The sequence below is a fragment of the Mus musculus genome, chromosome 19, assembly GCF_000001635.26.
Source record: "Mus musculus strain C57BL/6J chromosome 19, GRCm38.p6 C57BL/6J".
Taxonomy (NCBI): Eukaryota; Metazoa; Chordata; class Mammalia; order Rodentia; family Muridae; genus Mus; species Mus musculus.
In genome coordinates this window covers 14,147,768-14,175,476 of record NC_000085.6, presented here as the reverse complement: position 1 = coordinate 14,175,476, position 27,709 = coordinate 14,147,768, and positions in this window count along the sequence as shown.

Genomic DNA, 27,709 nt, shown 5'->3' with positions numbered 1-27,709 from the left:
TTATTCTCTTTATGTTGTCCAGCTGTGGGTTTCTGTTTTGTTTTGTTTTTTTACTTTTTAATTAAAAAAAAAAGATTTATTTATTTATTATATGTAAGTACAATGTAGCTATCTTCAGACACACCAGAAGAGGGCATTAGATCCCATTACAGATGGTTGTGAGCCACCATGTGGTTGCTGGGATTTCAACTCAGGACCTCTGAAGAGCAGACAGTGCTTTTAACCTCTGAGCAATTTCTCCAGCCCTGTGGGTTTCTGTATTAACTATCATCTACTGCAAGAGGAAACTTCTTGATGAAAGTTGACTGATGCTCTGACCTATGGGTATAGCAATATATCATGAGGAATAATTTCACTGCCTTTAGTAGAATCATAGTAGAAGTTTTCCCCCTAGTGCCCATGACATATCTAGTCTCAGGTTCTTGAATATTTTAGTAGTGTCAGGTATGGGTTGTACCTCATGAAGTGGACCTCAAATCCAATTTTAAAAAGTGATTGGTTACTCCCATAATATTTGAGCCACTATTGCACTAATATATCTTACAAGCAGGTCTCTGTTGTGTGTGGCAGGTTTATAGTTGGATGAAACTGATGATTACTCTTCTCCTCTGGTAACATGTAAAGTATCTTCTAGCACCATGAATGGCAGTCAGCAGGGGCAAAACTTCTAGTTGGGCACCAGCTCAATTTCTTCATACTTGATTACATAAGAAGTTGGGTATTCAGCAATAGGGACTAGCCATCAGGTTGTGGAGAGTAACCATTATATTTGGCAACAGCCTGGGATTTTGTGTCTGGAGGTGTTTATATGATCTCTTTGGCCAACATCTCAATAAACTCCTAGCATTGTTGCTTTTACTCAATGGAATAACATTTCTTGTTGGGATCTTGTTTCTCCATCATGTAGCAACTTTCATATATGTATATATAACCTTTTCATATATGTATATATTTTGGAAGCTTCTAAACTGCTAAATTTTGTTATGGCTTTTCAAAGGCCCTGTATACTCCAGCCTTTACCATCTTTCCCCTATCTAATCTTCTTAATTCTAGTTTACCTTTTCTCTCTTTATAATACTATGTTATATTTCCTCTTTCTTGGAAGATCTTACCCTTCTCAGTGGTCCCATAGGTTGCTTTCTAACTTTTGGGCTTATTTGGATTGAAGCAATATATCTAAATCTTAAAAGCTAACATCCTTGTGAAAAGAAGACATGAAGGATTTGTCCTTTGAGGTCTAGATTATGTAAGTCAGGGAGTTGTTTCATTTACCAGCAAATTTCACTTTCTTTACAATGAGATAATGTTCCATTGTGGAAATGTACTACACCTTCAATATCCATGGTCATCTGGGCTGTTTCCAGTTTCTAGCTATTATGAATACAGCAGTAATGAACATGGATGAGCAAGTGTCTTGTAGTAGAATGTAGAATCTTTGGGTATATGCTTAAAAGTGGTATAGCTAGATCTTGTGGTAAATATCTATTATCAGTTTTTTAGAAAAGAAATCTTTATACTGATTTTCACAGTAGTTTTATCAGTTTTCACCCCCACCAGCACTGGATAACTTCCCCCTCCCCCATATCCCACATCATGCTCTGTAATTTGTTTTATTGATCTTGGTCATTCTGACTGAAGTAAGATAAAATCTCAAAGTAGTTGTAATTTGCACTTTCCTGATGGCTAAGGATGTTGAACATTTTAAAAAGTGTTTTCCAGCCATTTATGTTTTACCTTTTGAGAATACTTTGCTTAGTTCTGTATCTCAATTTTTAAATTTTTTCACTTATTTTTAAGGTTTCTTTTTTTCCTTTTTATTAAATATTTTATTTATTTATATTCCAAAAGTTGTCCCTTTCCCAGTCCCCCTCCCTGAGTTCTTCACCATCCCCCCCACACCTCTGAGAGGGTGCTCCCCCACTACCCAACCATACCCACCTTACCTCCACCAACGTCCCTCTTCCCTGGGGCATCAAGTTTCCACAGGCTTAAGCACATCCTCTTCTATTGAGGTCATACAATGCAGTCCTCTGCTACACTTGTGCTGGGGCTGCGAACCAGCCCCTGTATGCTCCTTGCCTTTTGGCTTAGGCTCTGAGAGCTCTGAGGGGTCCAGGATAGTTGGCATTGTTCTTCCCATGGGGTTGCAATCCCCTTTAGCTCCTCAGTCCTTCCTCTAACTCTTCCGTATTGGTCCCTGACCTCAAAACCCCCAGTTGAGGCAGGGGTCCACCCACCCATCTTCAAAGTTTTTAACTCAGAGTTGTTCCTGTCTAAAGGTTCTTTAAAAAATCCAACTTTTATATTTTTGGTTGTGAGCCTAGCCTTTAACGGCTGAGCCATCTCTCCAGAACCCAGATGCCCCTCAACAGAGGAATGGATACAGAAAATGTGGTACATCTACACAATGGAGTACTACTCAGCTATTAAAAAGAATGAATTTATGAAATTCCTAGCCAAATGGATGGACCTGGAGGGCATCATCCTGAGTGAGGTAACAGATTCACAAAGGAACTCACACAATATGTACTCACTGATAAGTGGATATTAGCCCAAAACCTAGGATACCCAAGATATAAGATACAATTTGTGAAACACATGAAACTCAAGAAGAATGAAGACTGAAGTGTGGACACTATGCCCCTCCTTAGAATTGGGAACAAAACACCCATGGAAGGAGTTACAGAGACAAAGTTTGGAGCTGAGACGAAAGGATGGACCATGTAGAGACTGCCATATCCAGGGATCCACCCCATAATCAGCTTCCAAACGCTGACACCATTGCATACACTAGCAAGATTTTATCGAAAGGACCCAGATGTAGCTGTCTCTTGTGAGACTATGCTGGGGCCTAGCAAACACAGAAGTGGATGCTCACAGTCAGCTAATGGATGGATCACAGGGCTCCCAATGGAGGAGCTAGAGAAAGTACCCAAGGAGCTAAAGGGATCTGCAACCCTATAGGTGGAACAACATTATGAACTAACCAGTACCCCAGAGCTCTTGACTCTAGCTGCATATGTGTCAAAAGATGGCCTAGTCGGCCATCACTGCAAAGAGAGGCCCATTGGACACGAAAACTTTATATGCCCCAGTACAGGGGAACGCCAGGGCCAAAAAAATGGGAATGGGTGGGTAGGGAAGTGGGGGGGAGGGTACGGGGGACTTTTGGGATAGCATTGGAAATGTAATTGAGGAAAATATGTAATAAAAAATATTTTAAAAAATCCAACTTTTTATTGATTCTTTGTGGATTTCACATTATGCAACACAATCCCACTCAGCTCCCTGTCCCTTAACATCCACTCTCTGTCCTTGCAACTTCCCCTGCAAAAACAAAACAAAACAAAACAAAATCATCTCGTTATGGAAGCTGGAGTGTGTCACCCTTTTGTCCACATATGTTTAGTTGCAAATGTTCACTGTAATGAGTCATTGGTTTGCTTGATCTCTGACTTTTGCTACATTATCAATACTGGGTCGTTACCTGGACTCTCAGATATCCTGATGTTGCCCTGTGTCCTGGAGATCCTGCAGCTTTGGATCCACAGAAGTGGCCCCATTCACACAGTTTTACACTCCATAGATAGGGTAGATGTAGGGGTGGGCCAATCCAAACCTCTAGATTTGAATCTGGGTGGTACCTGAGCTGATCAGTTAGCCAGCTCTGGTGAGCCTCTAGCACTGTCCCAGCTTGGTCACCCAATGTCACACCTGGTAAGGAACAGGGATAGCTCTCCCACTCTCATACTGTCTGGCTGGCTCACCCATGCCCTTGACTCCAGGGCTGGTTCTATTGTCCAGGTGAGTTACAGGGCCCACTCTCCAGAGTGCTGCAGCTAGTGAGGGGCTAGGCCAGCTCTTCTGCCTGTCACAGGTGGTGAAGAGCAAGGGAGGAAAGGGTATTTCTCCCGTGCACACTCCACCACACCATAGATGAGTGACAGGGTCAGCTGTCTTTTTCTCACGCCCTCGGGGCCAGATTATTTGAGGTCCTGCCACCAATGTTCCACTGTGCTACCCAGGGCTGTAGCCAGTGAGGGGTGAGATTAGCTCTGCACAACCATTTGACACTATAATGGTCCCAAGCCACAGCCTAGACTAAGGACTTCCTTTGGTGGTCATATGAACAACAGAGATCTTCACAGATCCCTTCTGTTGCATGGCCAGAGACCCACACATGGCTCCCAGCAGCATCAGGGACCAGGACTTCACTATGGCCTCAGATGGCAGGACAGGCTACTTACATCAGGCTGTTCCTCTCCACCCTCACATCTCCAGTTCCATCTCTCTTCATTATGCTCAAACCTGCTTCTCTTTCTCACCCTTCGCTTCACCACATACTTACACTGTACATACATACATTGTAGTGGTTCTTGCTGTTAGTAGGCCATGTGGCAGGCCAGCCTGCCCACCTGTGCCACAGGACAATGGACAGTCCTTTTTTTTTTTTAGTTCTTTATATCTTCCCTAACCTTTCTATTTGATACATAGTTAGTATTTTTTTTTCTATTTTTGTAGGCTGCTTATCTGCTTGAACAATGGTATACCTTTGCCATACCAAAGTGTTTAGTTCATGAGGCCCTATGAATTATTATTAATTATTGTTTTTAGTGCCTGTTTTATCCGTGTCCTGTTCAGTAGTCCCTTTTTATACTAATGAATTCAAGCATATTCTCTACTTTCTTTTCTGTCAGATTCAGGATATCTGGACTTATGTTGAGGTCCTTGATTCATTTAAAGTTGATTCATTTAAAGTTGGTGATAAGTATGTATCTACTTTCCTTCTTTAACATGCAGCTCTCTGGTATGACTAGCATCATTGATCAAAGATTCTGTCTTTTCTTTAGTGTGTATTTTTGTGGGTATTTATTTGTTTAAAAAATTAGGTATCCTAAGAGTTTGAAATTATCCTCAATTATATTTCATTCTTTAAAATGCATGTCTTCACAACAGTCCCATTCTGTCTTTATTACTGTAGCTCTGCAATATCATTTGAAATCTAGAATAGAGAGTTCTCAAGTAGTTCTTTTATTATTCAGGATTTTTTTAGATGTGTGTGTGTGTGTGTGTGTGTGTGTGTGTGTGTGTTGTGTTTCCATATGAAATTGAAGATTTATTTTCAATTTCTGTGAGGAATTGTGTTGGAATTTATCTGGGGATTGTATTGAATCTATAAACTGCTTTGGCTAGATAGCTACTTTTATAATATTAGTTCCACTAATCCAGGACCAAAGGAGATATTTTCATCTTCCAGTGTCTTCTTCAATTTCTGTCTTTTTTCAATACCTTAAAGTTTCTATTAAACAATTTTTCACTTGCATATAATATATATATATGTATATATATATATAAAACTCTAGTATATTATATGTCATATATGTATATATGTTATACAATGTGTTATACCTAATATAATATAAATCATTTACATGATATATCTTAGTTTAATATGGCATATATCAAATGTATATATTCTGAGTCTATTGTTTCTCCCATTTCTTTCTCAGTTTTCTTGTCATTTGTATATAGGAAGAGCACATAGTTTTGTGTATTTTGTATCCTGCTACAACTTGAAAGTGTTTTTAAACTGCAGAAGTTTCATAGTGAAGTATTTAGGATATTTTATGTATAGGGTCATATCATCTTTAAATTTTTCAAAAGTTGATTGTCAGAGATTTCTAGACATGAGGTTAAGTGTGATTTTTCTTTTTGCATGTTCTTGCTTTTTAATGGTCCTACAAAAATGAATCTGGCTTAGTAAACAAAGCAAAGAAGATCATCATTGAAAAATGTACACTCAGTTTTAAAATGCTGGACAAGACCAATTCTTTTGAAAATATATTGAGTGTAGATTAAAGTTTTAGATGGAAATAACAATTTAAAATCTGCTTTGATTAAGATAATATCAGACCTCTATAACTTTTATTTAGTTGATTTTTGGCATTGATAAGATGGAATGAAAACATACATTATTTCTTTTATATGATTTTCCAGACAGGAGTAGCAAGTGGTCTCTTAACTATTCTTAGGTTTCTTCCTCATTAAAAACTGCTATTAAATTTTCACTGTAATAAAGTGAATTGCATAAGTTTAATATGTACATCGTAATAAGTTTTGACTTACCTTAAAATAACTTCTATCAACAAGTAGAATTAAACCACATTATCCACATGTCTTTTTTCTTTATACCATCCCCATGTTGAGAGCATTGCACAATATGTTAGTTATATTGTGAATGGGACAGATATGCCTAGATTCATCTCAAAACATTTACACTATTAGTGATCTTGTTTCCATGAGAAAACACATTCTAGGGGCTGGAGCGATGGTTCTGCAGCAGTTAAGAGCACTATTCGCTCTTTCAAAGGATCTGTGTTTAATTTCCAGCACCAACAAGGCAGCTCACAAGTGTCTATAACTCCAGTTCTGGGGGAATCCAGCATACTTACACAGAAAATTCAGGCAAAACACCAATGCATATAAAATAGAAGTAAATACATTTTTAAAAAGAAGGAAAATTTCTAAACATTTGAGATGTAATTTTGCTAGTAAGATGAAGGGCTAATATCTACCACTTCTCTGTGTGAACCATTAACTATATGCAACTGGGCTTCCCATTATTCCATGTATTATTTATATTCTCATAGACTTTTTATACCATTGTACTGGCTGGTTTTGTGTGTCAACTTGACACAAGCTAAAGTTATCACAAAGAAAGGAGCCTCCCTTGAGGAAATGCCTCCATGAGATCCAGCTGTAAAACATTTTCTCAATTAGTGATTAGTGGGAGGGTCCACTGTCGGTGGTGCCATCCCTGGGCTGGTAGTCTTGGCTTCTATAAGAAAGCAAGCTGAGCAAGTCAGGGGAAGCAAGTGAGTAAGAAACATCCCTCCATGGCCTCTGCATCAGCTCCTGCTTCCTGACCTGCTTGAGTTCCAGTCCTGATTTCCTTAGGTGATGGACAGCGATATGGAAGTTTAAGCTGAATAAACCCTGTCCTCCCCAACTTGCTTCTTGATCATAATATTTGTGCTGGAATAGAAACCCTGATTAAGACAACCACACTCCCCATAAATCCAATTTAGTCAGCATCATGAAAAGTAACTTGTTGGAGGTACTATTGCTGGAGAGTTGTTAAGAAGTGGTTGTATGTCATAGGCAGTGCAGCAATGGGTATCACAGGAATCTGGGAAGGAGAATAATGGTAGACAGGTACATAAGACTCTGGACTCACTTCAAGAATGAACAACTTTTATTTTTTCCACTGTTCTTTATATATTGTTAAGATGGTTATGAGAGGATAGTATTGCAAGTGGAGCTTGAACAAACAGTACCTTGACTCTTTATCTGAGTTTTTCCTTCTGCTCTTCCATAGCCCTTGTGGAATAATTTTGTCCAGTAGGCCATTCTTTCTAGACTTTATATTGTGCCTGAAGTTTTTTAGTCACTGGGCCATATCTGAGCTAGGATTTGTGCTGGAATTAGGAACTGTTGACCATTGGACTCAACAGTACTAGAATGTGCCTGATGTCTTGCTCCTTTTTATAAATGACAAGCAATTTTCATAAGGAAGTAATTACAACAACCTTAGAATTTTGCACACATTCTTAAAATGATGGTGATTTGATTTTTAACCTCATTTTTATTTTATATATATTAGTATTTTGCCTGTATGTATTTGTTATATTGTACAGTATCCGTAGAAGCCAGAATATGGCATTAGAATCCCAGTGACTGGAGTTCCATGGTTGTGAGCAGCCATATGGGTGCTGGGAATGGAATCCAGGTTCTCAGCTATCCAGCCCTTTGATTCTTATTATAGTGTAATATGAGTGACTTTAGTCATTATTAAGGTGATGGGACTTGTCTTTATTCTGAACCAATTGCTAATGCAATTATAAGATTAGACTTGATACCTTTCATAGTTTGGTCATTTTGCTATGATTTCTGTGCCTTTTTAACATTTTATACTTCGAAATTTTCTTTCATGTGTACTTCCATGACTTTTTTTCCCCAGTAAGATTTGTGTGAAAGCAGTTAAGGCTCAAAATCGCAGAAGCCAGTGTTGTATATTCAGTGTTGTATATGCTTTGCTTGGATTTCCACATTTGGACTTCACAGCAAGCTTATGAGCTATGTGCCACCCTGCTAAACTTATTGACTAAAACCTGATGCCCTGGGACAGTGATGGTATGTTCAGTAGGACACAGTGAGACACTGAGCTCTGTCCTGAGCTCCATCTACATGGCACGCTTCACTTTATTTAGTGCTGTTATTGTATAGAGGGCTTTGACTATCAAAGGGACCTGGATTTTATTCTTGGGTTTATCACTATCATTGTTAATTTGGATAAGGCTTCTTGCTCTGTTTTAGGTTTTTTGTTTTGTTTTGTTTTGTTTTTCATCATCTCTGGTAAATGAAACTAAAACCACAATCTGAATTAAATCTATCCTACAATTCAAAGGAGCGTGAGCCTGAGTTTTAAATGCTGAGTGTTGCTTTGATCATGGACTGATTTTTCTTTCCTGTTCTCACTTTCCTTCTATGCCTTAGCATTTGGGATGTGTGTTCCTGCACATTTGCTGAGCCTCCTCACTGTTTAATAAGAAAGGTTTAACAATCTGTGCTGTTCATTTCGGTATCAGATTTGATTCTATTTGCTTGTGTGTTTCAACAGGGTGGAGATGCATACAAGAACAAAGGAGGAAAAGACTGAAATTAGAATCAAAGGCCTGGCGTGGTAGAAGGTGTGGGAAGTCCATTTAACTTGACTTTTAACTACTCACATCAGCAAAGAAAAAAATTCCTTTAACTTGCTTAATCACATAATGAGTTCAAAACTGAGGTTTGCCAGCCAGTGAGATGGCTCAGTGTACAAGCCTCATGGGCTTGTTTAATTTCTGGAACCCAGATAAAGGTGGAAGGAGTGAAATGACTACACAAAGTTGTCCTTTGATCCCCACACAAATTCTCACACATGCACATCATATATATATATACATACAATAATGATGGGAAATACATTTTTAAAAGTTTAAGAACTGAGGTTTGAATAAAATTCTACCAGCTATTTTGGTCATTGTTTACAGGTTTAATGTGTGTACGTATGAATGTACCATACACTTGAGTGTGCATATATGTATAATACACATTTGAGTGAAGCGAAGGTTAAGAATGATTTCAAAGCCATGCTGATTAAAATTTATCTTTATTTCACTTCACCCAAGTCTACTAACTCGTACTGCCAAATAGTCCCTGCATCTGTGTTGCATGCCTCTTGCTTGTTTATGTGTGAACACAGACAGGGGTGCTCTCAGAGGTAACTGCAAGCTTGTTCCTACTGCACAGTCCTGAAATCTTCCTATGCTTTTTTTTTTCTCTTCATAAACAATACAAAGAAGTTGACAGGTCTGAAAGGGGCTTATGTGAAAAGATAATTAAGAGCTTTAGAGAGTGTCAAGAGTCAATAGCTCAGCACTGTCAGCACTCTGGAGTGTCTCAGGCTATAATTAGATGGCATGGAGGTGTAAGGCATGCTTGGCAGTTGATTCCTGCATGATCTCCAAGGGAAGAAACAAAGAGCGGCCTCCATGAGATGTCAGGCAAAAGGGGGGAACAGATGGACAGGACTCAATCATCCTAAGGGTTTGCTCTGTTTTCCCAGATGGCATTGTTTTGGTGAGAAGTTTCTTCGCCTTTTGACTAGTATTCACATGGGCCATTTTGCCTGTGCTCATAATTTACATAGTCCTCCAGAATTTGGACAGAGACATCTTTCCACTCTATGAGTGAGTGAGATCATTCCTAATTGGCCTCAAAGCCTTGTCTGTATTATCGAGTAAAATTACAACCTTTTTTTGTGTTTGTTTTTGTTTTTGTTTTGTTTTGAGATTATAATATAATTACAATATTTACACCTTTCCTTTTCTCTACCCAAATCCTCCCATATACCCCTCCTTGTTCTCTTTCTAATTCATGGTCTTGTTTTTGTTTGCTTGTTTGTGTTTTTTGTTTTTTTATTGTGTTGTTGTACAGTAATACTACTGATCAAAATTTGACCATAAAAGTTTCTTATTATATGGAACCTTAAATTGAATAAAAATGCATAATTTCAAAATGTTGTACATTAAGTAAATATGCCAATACTTTACTAAAATATGCCTATATAATGCCACAAATCAAAGAAACACAAATTTAGAGAATATGTGACAGCAAGTTGGCTTGAAATAAACTGGTGTGTTCTCGAAATGTAACTACTTCAAAAATTTATTCCTTGCCTGCAAGAAATCTGAGATAAACCTATGCAGATCTAACAATTTTGACATTTTATTCAAATTATTTTAAAATAAGAAAAAACAAAATACTACAGATAAAACTGAATCCATCCTCAGTCTCATTGCCTTTATTCATTCCAGGGACAATTACTTCAGTTAGTTTTCAATAATCTGTATATAGAAACCTGGGCAGTAACCTCACTCACTAAGATGAGTTCTTTCAGGCCAAGATATTTCAACACTTTAGATTATAAGGTTTAGAAGAATCCTCTTGAAGCTTTCATTCTCTCTAACTCTGAACAGCAAGCTAACTCTGATCTTCATTCTACCTTAAAATGTTTTATCTCAATCAGAGCTGTAGTCTTGACTTGTCCTGTAAAGCAGTCCTTCCTTAGCCAATTTTCTGTATTGTCCCCACACTCACTCCTCTTATCAGATGCCATCATGGCATCCGATGCTTTCTAATGCTCTGCAAAGCTCCAAATTTTTTACATCAGAGATCACTGACAAAACCTAGTCTTTAATGTAGAAGCTGGCGCCCCACACTCTAGTCCAAAATAACTGTTCATTAACTTTTAGTTATGTATCAATGTTCTTCCTAGACATTAACTGCTCATAGCCATGCCCTAATGTTTCACAGCTCTTTGCCTGAAATGATGCCATCTTGATAAAACACTACTCAACAGCTTGTATTCATTCCTTAACTCCTACTCACACTTTCTATGTACTATGTACTTTGATAATTCACACATTAACTCACAATAATTGCCACTTATATAAGTCTAACCCTTTAAACTCTGAACCTAACCAAGTCAAGGAAAATTAAACTAATTCCCCATCGCGTCTCTTAGCCTAGCACTATAAGTGTATTATGTAATCATTTAGAATGGAAGGTGGGGCAGTATTATTTCTTACTGACGTTGTACTGAAAGTCATAATAATGTTTGCTATATATGAAATGCTCACAACCAGATTTTAATATATCAGAGGTTGGACTATTGGTTGTGTATAGCCTAACATTTGTTTTAATGAGCAAACACACACACACACACACACACACACACACACACACACACTCTCTCTCTCTCTCTCTCTCTCTCTCTCTCTCTCTTTTATATATTGTCACCAATGCTTTAGAAGAATAGAATTGTATAAGTGCAATGGACTACATGATTAAATGTTTCCCAGCTACCCATTTCCAGAAAAGGCTTTCTGACCAAATGAATGAAACTGGGCTAGGCATTAGGGTGATGCAAAATCAGACAATAGTACAAATTTTCACTCAAATTTGTCATTTTAGGAGATTATTTTATCTTCTTTTCTTTACTTGATAATGTGTGATAATCATTCATCATCAAATATAATTCGAATAGATATTTGGGATCATATCTACTTATATACATTAATACATACATATGTACATATATGTAAACACATATATACTCAATACATGCATGTAAAATAGGTACTTATTATGAGTATTATTTTTGAAAATTCTCAGAAATATAAAGGAAAAAATGATCATTCCCTAGTCATACAACTCAGTGTTTTGAATACCATATGGATATATTTCTCTGATTGCTTTTAAGAGCTCAGCAAGAAAGTCCAGGTTTGCATACATATATTCATTACCCGCTGAACATTGGAAGCTGACCTGTACATAATTGCAAAAGAAGAACATTATAATTCTTTTAAAATGGTGGCACTTATTACATGCTAACACATGTTTATCCTAAAACTCCATCACCTGATGAATATACAATTAACCTACATATTGCCATAGAAAACATCTCCTTGGAAATGCAATATAGCCATATAGTTTTTAATCTGATCTTCAAAGGCTTTCTGTAGGAGAAAATAATTTTGCCCAATAAGATATATTATTAGAAACACAACTCTGCATAGCCAATTCTCTACATCATCTGATTTATTTTAATTAGAGGTTAGCTGCTGAATGTGATTACAGTAATAATTATTACAATACCAGTCACCCACGTTTCCATTAGGATTCCACTTGATAGTTAGCAATAAGCAGAAATAAAATATTAGGACTTTTAAGAGAAGAGATTACCAATTAGTACAATTCTCCACTGGCACAAGATAATTTTTAATTATACTCATCATGGTAATTATTCACCAAGCTAAATTCGCTGGGCTACCTGCATGCAGGTTCTCTCTGCTCTGCACCCGAACACCAGCTCCTTATCTGCTCAGGAAATCCTGAAGCAATGTTTGTATTAAATACACAGTTGACTGCACACCGAATGGAAAAGCAGCTGCAGAGGGGCAGGACAGATCTCCATTTCATTAAAGGACCCCTTCTCTGCAGGGCAAAGCAAGGTAAGGAAAGCAAAACATACGCTATAGGAAAAGCACTAAAGTACAAATAGTCACACATGTTCACTGATCACACATGATCCAATTGACCCTGCACAGCCTTCTCCAGGACAGCTTTCAGTCTTCTGAAACAGCCATTCAGACCCACACCACATTGCTTATTTTAAAGAAAACAAACTGAAGGTAGAGGTTGTTGATCACTCAAGGACTTGACAGTATTTTAAGGAGCTATTAATGACATTTCCAGGCATCATGGCTTCTAATGTGCATTTCTGTTGTGCTAAAACACAAAGCCATTATTTTTGTAGTTTATATGTTCTTGCACATAAATCCATGCATTAAACCACCATAATCTGCTCTAAGTTTTCTTTCTCATATGAAGCAGCTGTAGAGTGTTTACAGGAAACAAGGACCAAATGGGTCTGCAAGAAAGGTAGTTTGCTGGAGTGGATAAACACCAGAGCTGAGTTTTCAAGGTAGATAATTGGGTATTTGTCTTTATCCCTCCTGTAGGGGCCTGTTAGGAGAGATAGACTAGATTGCATTGTTACTAGAGATAGAATAGACTGCATATGAAATGGTTTCCATAAGGTATAAAGTGTTGTTCAAATATGAGGCAACCTTTAATAATTCCAAGGAGCGATTAACAGAGGGTTGAATATTACTTTTCAGTATGACATGAGAGTGTTATGTAACATGCAATTTGTGGTTTTACTCAGTAAATAAAACATATGCCATTGCTAGAAATAAAACAAACAAATTCTGCTCTTTGGAAATAGATGAATTTTCTCAAATCTCTGAATTAGATAGCATTGATAGAAAATATAAAGAAGTCCATTCCTCACACACTTCCCCCCCCTTGAGTGTGTGTGTGTGTGTGTGCGCGCGCGCGCGCGTGTGTGTGTGTGTGTGTGTGTGTGTGTGTGTGTGTGTGTCTGAAGAGGCAGCATTAGGCTTGTGATGTTTTGAGAAGAAAAAGTGCATACCAGTCTCTCCCCTCTCTCTGTATGTGTGTATATGCCTGTCTCTTTCTCTGTGCCTCTCTGTCTGTCTGTCTGTCTGTCTGTCTCTTTCTCTGTTGATGGTGGGCAGTATAGAATAGCCTCTGTGAACTTTCAGAGGGGCAGATGGGCTGCATTTGCCAGCCAGAGGCAGGGACTTGCTGTAGCTGTGTCTGTGTGACTGCACCAATCGCTGCCTTACTGATTCTAAATAAGAGGAAAATAAAGTAAATTCCAAGTGATTCTTTTCATTGCTGCTGGTGTTTGCTGCCAATGTTTGCCTCCATGCTTGAAAACATGGACAAAGATTTGTCATTTGCAAGTGCTCTATTTCTCGTGTTTAAATAACTCCTCCCGCTCTAGTGGCAACTGAGCTGAGCACGGGCCCTCCACTAGCTGATGGAGGGAGGGGCACATTTGCTCAACAAACATATTTAAGAGTAAAAAGAAAGCCATTTGTAGCTTGGCATTGGATAGTGCTTACTCATGGACCAAGATTCATAGGAGAAACAGGACAGCTGTGGCTCAGATTATCTTTGGATGTTTATCATTTTAAGTACTTGGAAAGCCTAGTTTATGTAAATTTCATGTTATTAAAGGCTTATGGATACATTAGTCATTCTTGGTATTTTAATTCTGTTACAATTTAAAGGAAATAGACATCTATTCTAGGCCAAGTTTATGAAATATTTGAAGAAGAAAAAATATATACATGAAAATTTTTTCCTTCAAACTGGTTATTTTTAGCAGCCTTTATATACATAATAGCAGTAATTTACCAACTAATTTACCTAAAATCTTTTTATTAGAGAATCTGAAAGTCATGCTAAACAAGTATTCTCTTTGTCTAAAAAGTTACATGAAAAGAAACACTTCTAGTTTATTTTGAGAGGAGAATTGAGGTTTCCTGGTGCTCAAGTGTTTGGTAAGCTCTCAAAGAGGTATGGGGGAAACAACCTGCCTGTAACAGGAGCCAGAACCAAAATAAAGAACAGGATTTAAAATTGTATCCCTTAATAGCATTCCCCGAGAGAAAGCTTGTACTGCCCTTTAACAGGGTGTATGTAATGGAACCAGCCCATCATCTGCCAATCTGGGGGATTGTTTAGAACTCTGCTGTCAGAGGTAAGGTGAAGAGTGGATATCCTTGTGAATTGGGTCCTTCAAATTAGAAGTTGATAAAAATAATGACAAAAACAGGTTTTCAAGTTTAAAATTTAGAAGTATTTTTGTTGATTTAAGGGTCTCAGATTATGTAGCTGGAGTTCTGGCTTGTTTATGTCCAATCAGAATTCTTTTTTTTCTTTATTATTGGATATTTTCTTTATTTACATTTCAAATGTTATCCCCTTTCCCAGTTCCCCCTCCCCTCCTAGAAGTCCCCTATCCCATCCTTCCTCCCCCTGCTTCTATGAGGGGGTCTTTTCTCCACCCACCCACCCACTCCCTCCTCCCTGTCTCAATTCTCCTACACTACAGATATCAAGCCTTCACAGGATCAAGGGCCTCTCTTCCCATTGAAACATGACAAGGCCATCCTCTGCTACATATGCAGCTGGAGCCATGTGTACTCCTTTGTTGATGGCTTAGTCCCTGGGAACCCAGGGGGTTCCTGTTGGTTGATATTGTTGTTCTTCCTATGGGGTTGCAAACCCCTTCAATTCCTTCAGTACCTTCTCTAACTCCTCTATTAGGGACTCTGTACTCAGTCCAATGGTTGGCTGTGACTATCTGCCTCTGTATTTGCAAGGCTCTATCTAGCAGGGCCTCTCATGAGACAGCCATATCTATCAGGCTCCTTTCAGTATTCACTTCTTGGCATGCACAATAGTGTCTGGGTTTGGTAACTGTATATGGAATGAATCCCCAAGTGGGACAGTCTCTGGATGGCCTATCCTTCAGTCTCTGCTCTACACTTTATCTTCATATTTGCTCCTGTGAGTATTTTGTTCTTCTAAGAAGGACTGAAGCACCCACACTGTGGTCTTCCTTTGTCTTGAGCTTCATGTGGTCTGTGAATTGTTTGGCACTTTTGGGCTAATATCCACTTATCAGTGACTACAAACCATGTCTGTTCTTTTGTGATTGAGTTACCTCAGTCAGGATGATATTTTCTAGCCAACCGAATTCAAGAACACATCAGAATTCTTCAGAAGGCATCCAGCAACTTTATATCTTTTTTATTGTGGTCATGCTCAGGACACTTACTGCTCTCTTATCCTTATTTTCTTACACAATTTTTGCTGGTGAATCAATATGTTTATTAGGGCTACATACAGGAGCATAAACAACTGAATGTCAGCAGTAGTCTTTTCAAGCCCTTCCCAGCATATGTGATGATCCTCAAAATGTGCATCCCTGGAGCATTCCTGTCAGTCTACTCTACCAGGCAGTCTGCTCTTCCCTAATTACCTTTGCTGAGCAGCACTGTGAGTTATGTAAGTTTCATAAGCTTCCTGAGCTTTGTAAAATTTGTTAGTATCTTAAGTCTTGGGTATTTTGTAGAATGGCCAAAACTGGAGGCTATAAGTCTGAATTCACATAAACTGTTGGAGGAATCAGAAATCATATCCTTTATATGGTCCAATTTTAGGCGTGATGAGTGCAAGATGATCACGGGGAGTGGGTGACCCATTTATAAGTGCTTCACCCTCTCTAGCTCCAACTTAGTCAATAGTTCTTGGGCTGGACATATTTGGAATTTTGTGAGCAGCCTCCATTTCGCATAGTGAGCCACTGAAAGGGAGAGAGAAAGAAATACTGGAATAATGGTCGTTTCCATCCACCAAAGAAGTTTATGGTTTTTCTTTGAGGTTAAAAACATCAATTTTTGTTCTTGAATTTTTAATATGTACCAGCTATATGCTTTATGAACTTATGTGGATAAAATGCTTCCCAGGACTCTCTCTCTTTCTCTCTCTTGTGTGTGTGTACGTGTGTGTGTGTGTGTGTGTGTGTGTGTGTGTGTGTGTGTGTTACTGGTTATGCATTAAAATCATTCTTACTTTATTATTTTTAAATGGAAGTGAAATTCAGCTATGTTATGAAGGGAATTCTGATTATTCTAATTTCAATTAATGAATTTAAAATGCTTTTCTAACTTACTAATTTAAGATGTGTATAGAATGTAGTTTCATCGCATCCTTTCCTCATTTACTCTTTCCCACTACTTTCAAATCCCAACACATCCTCTTCAAAATCTCATGTTCTTTTCTGTGTGTGTTTGTCTGCCCTGTGTGTGTGTGTGTGTGTAAGAATGTGTGTATGTGTATATATGTGTGTATATGTACTTGTATGCATGTGCATGAATGTGAGTGTGTCATACCAAGTCCAAATATTGCTGGCAATATTCATATTGCTTTGGTGCTATAGATAACCTAGAAGTGTCCATATAGCCCAAAATGACTCCTACTCCCTCAGCAGCCATCTGCTGCCAATAGCTCAATCGCTAGCTGTCAGTAGCTCTATATCTAGGGGGAGAGCCACATGAGCCCCTCTTCAGGCTATGCTTGAATTTTCACTGACGTGATTTTATTTGGGTTTTATACAGGGAACCACAGTGACTGTGAGGTCATGATTACAAGAGTCATGGCCTCTCCAGAAGACAGAATAGCACATCATCCAGAAGACAAAATGTCCTTAGCATCCTCTGGCTCTTACATTCTTTTTGCCTGTTCTTCCATGCTGTTGTATGATCCTTAATGGGAGAAATGGTATAGCTGCTCAACTCAGGCTGAGCATTCACAGTCCCTTGCTCACAGAACGTTGACCAGTTAGTAGTCCCTGCAGTGACCACAGCACACTGCAATAAAGAAGCTTCCCTGAAAGGTTGAAAACTGCACAGATCTATGGTTATAAATATTGACATTTTAAAAGGCAGGGTGGCAAAAGAATCATTTAGCACAATGACAGTAGTGGGATCCTCCTTTGGGCATTTGACTTTCCAGTTATGCACTTTTGATCAGATTTAAAGTATCAGATGAGGATACCCTCTACTGTAGCAGGCCTCAAATATAATATCAAAACAGTTTATTAACCTGATAACAGACATGCCACTATTATATTGCTGTGCACATCTGGCATAAAAAGTTGGTATTGCAGCACACCCAGTCCTTCACTGAGTAAGACTGTAACTACTTTTTCTCTGCCAACAGCCTGAAATTACCTTCTGGCATTATGAAAGCTAGCAAGCAAGGAGCAAGTTTTCTGGTTAGTTCAATATTGATTTTCCTATATCTTTCAACCCAATAGTGTGGTGTCTTGAGTGATATGGTCTATCTAGTAATGTTGAAGAGCCACTAACAATGTCCCTAACCTGTTTCATTCTGGAACTCTCAGGAGCCTCCCTGATCAAGTCTGGTCCTGGAGTGTTCATTAAACAATCCATGTCTTCTGGGATCAGGACTGTGTACTGATGCAGTTTGTTCTTGGATATGTAACAAAGCAGGATGAGCAAGCCATGGTGAACAAGCCAGTAAACATCATTCCTCCATGGTCTTTGCTTCAGTTCCTACCTCCAGGTTCCTGCTGGAGTTCCCACCCTGGCCTCCCTCAGTGAAAAACTGGAAGATGGAAGTAAGCCAAATAAAACCTTTCCCCTCCATGTTGTATTTAGTCATGGTGTTTATCATAGCAATAGAAAAAACCAACTAAACAAGTAGCTTCCCTAGTTTCTACCTCCACCAACAGTGTAGAAGGCCCCCCAATCTGTTCCCCCACATCTAAGCCTTTGTTTGTTGTCTTTTGTCTTCTTGATCTTGGCCATTCTGAGTAGAATAAAATGGAATCTCAAAGTAGTTTTAATCTGCAGTTCCCTGTTGACAAAGGGTATTGAAGCCTTCTCAAAGTATTTTCTAGCCATTTGTATTTTTTTCTTTTGAGAACTTTCTGTTCATTTCCATAGCCCATTTTTAATTGGATCATTTGTTTTCTTGATGTTTAGTTGTTTGAGGCCTTTGTCTATTCTAGACACTAATCCTCTGTGGAATGGATAGTTGACAAGGATTTGCTCCCATTCTGTGGACTGCCTCTTCACTTGACTGACAGTTTCCTTTCCCACACAGAAGCTTTTTAGTGTCATGAGATCCTATTTGTTGATTGTTGGTCTTCCTTTCTGAGCTACTGCAGCTCTATTCAGAAAGTCTTTACCTGGTCCTCCTGTAAGTTAACTGTATCTTCTATCAGTTTGCAGTGTCAGGTCTTATTTTGAATCTAATTAATGTTGGATTTTGTGAACGATGAGAGATAAGAATCTCCTTTTTAGTCTCAGTTTTATTACTTTGTCTCATTCTGTCTTTCTCTTTGTTAATTTGGCTAAGTTTGTCATGCATGCTCATTTCAAAATAAAACAAATTTTTTGTTTTATTAGTTTCCATTTCTAAACTTCTGTTTCATTAATTTCTGCCTTGTAGTACATTTCTATTTTTGTGTATGTGTATATATTTGTGTGAGCATATACCATATTTGTGGTGCCTGCACAGACCTGAAGAAGGTATAAGGTTTTCTGGAGGTGGAGATACAAGAAATGATGAGCCACCCAATGTGGGTGCAGAGAACCATACTTGGGTCCCCTGAAAGAGCAGGATATGTTCTTAACTGCTGAGTCATCTCTCCAGCTTCCGCCATGTTTTTTGATTATTTTTCTTTATTTAGTGTTTTGGAGTTGGGTTTGTTCTTGTTTTTTTCAGGGTACTATTAAACTAAAGTTGTATTTAATTTATGGTCACTCTGTGTTTTGCTTTTTATAGTTGTTTTCTTTTTGATACAGTGTTGGACTATATAGGCCTGGCTGATTTAGAACTCAATATGTTCTAAAATCAGGCTGACCTTGAGCTCATAGTGATGCACTTGCGTCTGTGTCCTCAGTGCTGAGCTTATTAAAGGCATGTGTCACCACACCTGGCCTCTCCATTATTTGTATGCAGGCATTTACTGGTATAAATTTTCTTAGGGCTGCCTTCATCATGTGCCATGGATTTAAGTTTATTGTGTTTTCATTTCCAATAAAATTTATAAAGTTTTTATAAAATTTGTTCTTGATTTCTTCAGGGACTCATTCATCACCATTAGGTACTGTGTTGTTTAGTCTCTGTGAATGTGCATTTTTCTCTAGTCTGCATTGCTTTTGATACCTCACTGTATCCTATTGTGGTCAGACAGACTTCAGTATGCCATTTCAATTTCCCTTTCTTTTTTGAGCCGTGCTTTCTGACCTAACATGTGATCAGTTTTGGTGAAAGTTCCATGGGTTACTGAGAAGAATGTGTATTCTTTAGTACTTGGGTGGAATATCTTCTAGATCTCTCTGATCCATTTGATTTATGAAGTCTTTAATAAGCTCCAGTGATTCTCTGTTCAGTTTTTTTTCCCCCAGTGATCTATCAATTGGTGAGAATGGGTATTGAATTGTTCTACTGTCATTGTGTCGTGACTAATCTGTGGCTTTATACCTAGTATTATTGGGTTTATGAAATTGAGTACACCTTTGGTTACTGTATATATGTTTGGTAATTTCCTCTTGATGGGTTGTTCTCTTAATGCGTATGAAGTGACCTTTCTTTTCTCTCTCACAAGTTTTGGGTTGGATTCCATCTTCTCAAACATAAAAGTAAATATGGCTGCTCACTTCTCAGTTCCAGAAGCTTGAGATACCTTTTTCAGCCCTTTTGACTTAAGGCTGTATATGTCTTGGATAGTAACATGTATTTCTTGGATGAGAAAAAAGAAAGATCCTATTTTCTAAACCAATCTGGTAGTCAGAATTATATAAATGTGCATCTTTTTCTATAAAATTTGAAATTGTTATCTATGATTTTATTGAAAATATTTTGTGCCTGTGGTGAAGAATTCTTTTGTGACTATAATTAAAAACTATGGTCTTTTCATGGTGTCACCAAGACTTCCTAAGTTCAACGCACATATTAAAAAAATCATTAATATTTACTGGATCATCTATTTACTCTACCTTGTTTTTAAGCCCTGATATTCTGTTTTTCTCATGTTCCATCCCACTGGTAAGGCTTTCCCCTGAGAATTTTATTTGGTTTATTGTGTTTTTCATTTCCAGGATCATTTCAGTTTAGTTTTTAAAAACATTTCTCTTTCTGTAATTCTATTTTATACCTTTTATTGATTTCCTTATTTCATTTAGTTCTATGAGTTTGTTCTCTTGGAATATTGTACATTCATGTCTTTACATTGTTTGGGCAAAGTTATCATTTTTCTTTTGAATTCTTTGGGATTTCATTCCAGTACTTCCCAGTGAGGTCATTGTTATAGAATTAACAATTTTCTTGAACAATACACATTTTCTTGGATTTAAAAATTTTTGTACAGTGACATACGCAACTGAAGTTAGTTGATTGGTTGAAAGTTTCTTTATAATATTTAAGTCGCCTTTCTCCTCCCCCACCCCAATCCTCCCATCACCTTTCTTCCAATCCAAGTGGAAACACTTGAATAGTTTCAGGAGATTACTAAATTGTAGTAGGGCTCAAGTGTCATTTTCTTGCATAAGACTGGTCTCCAGGGCCATAGACTGTATCTTTAGTCTTTTCTCAGTATAAGCTACTCTGTATTAGTAGTCACCATTCAAAGGTCAACAAATTCCTGGCTTGTCCATGTGGTGTGACACTTCACACTAGATACCCTACCCTGGGCTCTGGATGAATACTTTCTTCTGTAGTCGCTCACAATTGTTTAGTGTCTCTGTGCCATGGTGTCTTAGCCTGGATTAGTTATGACTTTCTATCTGTTCCTACAACATTTAACATGTGTTGTAGTTTCTACAAATCTGAGTAGGCCACTTTGAGTCAGCATTAGTTTCCTGTCTCAGTCCATAGCTTCCTCAAAAAGCTGTGTGACAACCCCACTCTTTCTCCTCCTACCCTACCCATTGCCTTAAGCTGAGTTAATTTCTGTTCTCTCCTTAGATCCACTTCAGCCATGAGTTGTGGGATTCTCCCAATCTATGCACACTATCATGAGTCAACTCCATTGCATCATGTCCTGGGCCTGCAGCTTCCTCCAAGAGTTGTGCACCTTAATTGCTCATTTAATATCTTTATTTGGGAGCTGTTAGTGAGTTCACTTTGAGAAAAGAAGTAGAGGAAAGTTGGGGGTTAAAACAAATTTGTCTTCTCCAAAGGATGCCAGCATGGATAACAACAGCTTTTCATCTGGCTGCGGAAACTGATGCACTTCAGCTGGCTATGAAAGAAGGTACTTTTCAGCTGGCTGTAGTGGGTGACATAGTGCTGGTGCCATGATTGCTCAGGCAGCAGTCTACATTAAATTCACTTTGAAATGGAAACAGATATATTACATGAATTTATTAGTTCCATGAATTCATTTAAACTTTGCCTCAGCAACTATGCTTGACATGGTGTTTAAATTACTTTATGTTTTCAGTAAGTTTAGTGATTAGTGAGATTGAAGACAGGTTCCACACGCTGTAGATTTCTACTGGCTTGTTAGTTTTTTTTTTCTTTAATATAAAAGTATGTTGAACAAAGTTTGAAAAAGATTTTAAGCTAATCATGAAAATTATACAAATATGTTTCTCCCCAATTACTTTTACTTGTTTCTTAAGTATTTAAAATGAAATTTGATGAATATTTTATAAGCATTAATCAATATTAATCAATAATACATGATTACTCATTATTCATTTTTCAATAGCTTTGAAAAATTTCAGAAAGCACTTTTTTTGTGTTTGAATGAAAAGTCTTCCAGAAGTTGCTCATCAGGGTTATATTTAGCCTTATTTAAAATATTATGACTAAAAAGGTTGTCCATTCTCCTTCCTATTGTTCTCTGATTATCTCTAAAGACCATAAAGCCAGTAACCAGACCTCTCTTCTTTCCAAGGTATCATCTCAGAAGCAGACGTGGCTTGAAGCTTACTGGGTATTGGGATACAGTCTACTTTTAAATGATAACAGAATTTTCACAAGATCAAGTGCTTCATTATGAGGCTATCATTTTCCACACCTAGTTGAAAGTTCTTGACAATAGCTTTATTGGTTTATGAAGTTGTTAGAGACAATGGCAATATTAGAAATACTTATGCAATACATTGTTAAGGTGCCTATCATGATCGAGTATAGACAACTTATAGAACGCCCAAAATTAGATCGACTTTTCCCTTCAAATAGTTATTTGAGCATCTATTTTTAATCTACCTATTTCTTCACCATACCTCTGAGTCTTGAGGTATTTTGATAGTCTCGTCCATTTTCAATGATATTTCTATACATGTATTATTTATTTCCTCATATCATTTTAGGGGACTGGAAATTCACCATAAACAACCAATCTTTGCACAGAGTCATTATGTGAAATAGGATGGGGAAAGACTGCTGAATAAGAGCACAGAGAGAGCAAACTTAGTGCAGTGATTTTTTTTTTTTTTTGGCTTTGTCTTTCTGCAACTTAAAAGCTTTCTTCCGAAACTACTGAAATATACCCTCTTAAATTTTATAATATTATAATGCAAAGGAAAGAGAAGTTAATTGATAGCTTTTCCTTATCAACTTTACAATATAGCATTATATATATATATACATATATATGTATATGTGTATGTATGTATATATATATCTTATAGACTGGAGTCACACAAGAACTAAGGAGATATACCTCAGTTCATCTAGAGATGAATGAGTTATAAAACTGGAAATTAAATATTTTGTATGAGAAAAAGCTACTTCCTGGATGTGTATGGCACGTATTTGCATGGGATGCTGTTGTTAGCCTGAGAGATCTGTCTTTTTAACAGCTCCTTAGGAACCCAAGAGAGACCACAGAGGCAGGCATGAAGAAGGATTCTTAACTCCAACACCGATGTTGATGTTCCTTGAGAGTATGGGCCTTGTTAGTTGGGAGGTTTTCCTGATTGATACAATGTGGTCTATGGGTTGCATTCAGGTAATGATTGTATAGATAATAGCCCATTATCAATGTTGTTTATGGTTACTGTGCTAGTTCTAATACAAAGACTGCTATGTTGGTCTCAGGCTTGCAAGAGATTTAATACCATGCATAATGTAATGATGTTAAAATGTAAAATGTTACTAGCCATGGACACAAGTTAATGTTAATAGAAGTCATCTGTGCTGTAGGCAGAGTATGCAGAATGAATCAGAATGAGTTCTGAGCTTCAGCACAACTCAGTCCATGTGCGGCAAATAGAAAGTTAAAGGCATTTTCACTTTATTTATTTATTTATTTATTTATTTATTTATTTAGCTCTTGCTACAGTTTCACTCTCTGCAATATCATCCTTGACATAAAACCTGTTGTTTTGTCTAACAGAACCAAATGACTTCTCTGATGGCTCTCTTCTCCATTCTACCCCAGGGGCCCCCTTCTATAATCTCAGCTTCCAATGTCTCATTCTCTAATCTTTGCATTATGTTGTCCATCCAACAATACTGGATCATTGAAATTCTATATTCTTCAATCTGAGATGACTTAATTCACTTCGTCATACCCTCATGCTCTCTCTTTCTTCTTAGTATTAATTTAATGGACTATTATAAAAAAATCTCTTGCAAATATTCCCAGTTCCTCCCCTTCCTCTTCATCCTCCTCATTTTCTTCCTTTTCCTTTTTTCCTTTCTCCCCCCCTCCTCTCTCTCTCTCTTCCCCCTCTCTCATATTATGTTGGTCAAATTATAATGTTGTTTGTGGTAGATTAAAATTTACCCATGGTGTCAAAGTTCCTAAAAGGAATCTCTTGTTTTCATGTTATATTGCAAAAAAGACTTGTTAGATATGATTTAAAATTATAAGAAAGAAACATTGTCCTGTATTGCATAAAATGGTCATAGGTACAATATTAAGTGTTCTTACATTACAGAGATGGAGTATATTTGGCACAAAGACTGAAGGAAACAAGATAGTAGTAATAGAAAGGGATTTAAAGCATTGAACATATTGCATACTTTTCAATAACTGTGACTAAAGGCTTAAGGGAGAACGATACATTGAAGATCATTATTTTGAAAGTTTAGTTAAGACTGTTTGGTCTGTGAGTGCTGCAACATGAAAAGAACAGTTTCTTTGACTCGAGTGGATGGGAAGCAAAGATTGTGGAAGGCACTCAAACCTAGAAAGAACCTTCAAAGATACTCCTAGTGACTCAACTCATCCATCATGTCCCTCTTCCTAAAATTTCCAGAACCTTTGAAAATGAACTTTCAGAATTTAAACTATTTTACTGAATCTGTTTCTGACAAATCATTGTAAAACCACACCTGTTCCAATAACCATTTCTTTTACTTTGAAATAGTACTTACACCTATCAGGTGACCTATAATCTTTTGATTATTTAGTATAGCCCCAAACTTTATTAAAGTACAAAGCTTTTTGGATTATAAAATTTGTTTTGTTTTTTATATTTTATTTTGCTCTGATGTCTCCAGGGAATACTGTACAGCATAGCGCTCAAGGAGTGTGAGACATTAAATAAGTAAGTTTTGAATAAGCACAAAGGTGAACAAATTAGCAAATGAGTAAGAAAACTCACAGTTGCATCCCTAAAAGGAGCCAGTATTGACTAGAAGCCAGGATCAAAATGAAGAAGTGGAGGGAACAAAGCCAATGGTGTGCACAGAGCACACTCTGGGCTGACATGGAGTGGCATGTGCAATACATGGCATCTCATCATGTAACATATTATTTTTAATACTTTAAACTTCTTGACAAGAGTGTACCAATGGCATTTCTTTCTGTTTTCACCTTGATGTTTTTGTTTGAAAAACCTAGGGATGCCTTTTATTTTTCTGATGAGTAGTTGATGGTGGTGCTGAGGATATCAAATATCATTACTATAGAAAGACTTAATTTTTTCTGCATGTATATATAGGAGTTAGAAATAATGGGTAGTTTTTAGGAATAAAATATAGTACATTGACTGTGTTCATCTTTTTTTCCACAGAGATTGTTTTTTTTTTAATTTATCAAACTAGAAAGGAATATTGACATATAGCTAATGGCCACATTTTTTATTTATATGTATTGGGTGCTATTACTTTTGCATAGATGTGTATTTATGACCACACAAATCTATCTCTCTAGAATGTGTGAAAATTGTATGAAAGTAACAGCATGCCTACATGTTTTGCTATATTGCTAAAGAATGACATTTATTAAACAAATTAAAATTTTCCGTTTCAAATTATAATGATATCTATTCTAAAAAGTACCCTTTCAAAATTTCCATGTGCTTGAAAAATATTTAAAGTTACTTATTTGCAGTATTAAAACTTACCAACACTTCTCTTTTGTATTGAGTACTATTTGTCTCTAGGCAACTTTATTTGACCATATACTCATTCTACCTTTGTGGTTGTTGTTGTTTAGTTTTTATTTCATGTCTTGATTTCTTCTTCATTGCTCTGATAAAATATTCTGATTTTAGACAAGGTATTTTGTTTGGTGGTTCTAGATGTAAAGATGGCAGGGAAGTCTTGGGAGTAGGCAGAGAAACCACTGTAACAGGAGCAGGAGGTTGGCAAGTCACAATGCATGCACACTCAGGAGGAAGAATTAGGGTTAGGATTGTGCTGTAAAATTTCATCTTATGCAGTCCTTTGAATGAGAATGGTTTCCATAGACTCATGTGTTGGGAAACCCTGCTACTTAAAGTTGAAGACTCTAGGCAACTTTATTTGACCATATACTCATTCTACCTTTGTGGTTGTTGTTTAGTTTTTATTTCATGTCTTGATTTCTTCTTCATTGCTCTGATAAAATATTCTGATTTTAGACAAGGTATTTTGTTTGGTGGTTCTAGATGTAAAGATGGCAGGGAAGTCTTGGGAGTAGGCAGAGAAACCACTGTAACAGGAGCAGGAGGTTGGCAAGTCACAATGCATGCACACTCAGGAGGAAGAATTAGGGTTAGGATTGTGCTGTAAAATTTCATCTTATGCAGTCCTTTGAATGAGAATGGTTTCCATAGACTCATGTGTTGGGAAACCCTGCTACTTAAAGTTGAAGACTACCATGTACTGATAGCTCCCCTGAACTCAGTGCAGAACTGAGGACTCCCTTTTCTAGCAGTATTTCCTCTTCTCTACCCTATGTGGGGAACCCAACCCCTACACTCTACATGAGAAATATCACTTAATCCTGGCTAAATTACAGGTTCAACTTCCTAGAACACCTCTCCATGCAAATGAGGAGTCCCCAAAACCTTAAACATCAGGTAATGAAACTTTATCCTAACAAGAACCCCTTCCCACTTTCCAAGCTTTACATAGTCCTCGTTTACCCCAAATAAAGAACACAAACTGTTTCCATGGGTATCGTCTAAGAGACCTGTTTTCTAACAGAGCTAAAACACTAAAATCTTCAGAGATACCCACCAACCCCCGGCCCCAGCCTCCTTCCACCTGACTGGGGCCAGGATCCTGCTAACTCACTTGTGTGGACTTCACTTTTTCCTTTCCCAATGTCTAAAGGAAAGACACAAACGTTAAATTCAGCTCCACTCCTTCCTTTCCTACTTTGTGTGCCTGGAAATCTCAAGAGAAGAAGTAAAACAACAGAACAGAACAGAACAGAACAGAACAGAACAGAACAGAACAGAACAGAAGAAGAACGAAACAGAAGAAGCTGTGTTTGGACCACAGGACAGGGACTGGGGTTCATATTTTACATATCAAGGCTCTTCCCTATGTAATCCAGACATTTTGGTCACTCCTCCTCTGTTTCTTCCTCATCCACCTGGTCCTGGTCCTTGTCCTCCTCCTCCTTTCCTCTCTCTTTGCTAGCATGAGCCCTTTCTCACTTTCTCTTCTCCTGCCTCTCCATGGTGAATCCCCTGGGGCCAGTGAAGTTGCTGGAGAGTAGTTTCCCAATAAACCTGCCTTTAGTATAATCTAATCAGGTTTGACTTGGCTCATTTCACTGGTGGAGTACTCATGTACTCCAGCTGATGGGATTGGGAAAGATTAGAAGGTATGGTCTTCTTGAGGAACATGCTCAATGAGGACTGGGGTTTGAGGTATAAAACAAAACAAACAAAACAAAAAATGTAAAAATTTGTTCCATTTCCAGTGTATAGACCAGTGGGGAAAGAATGAG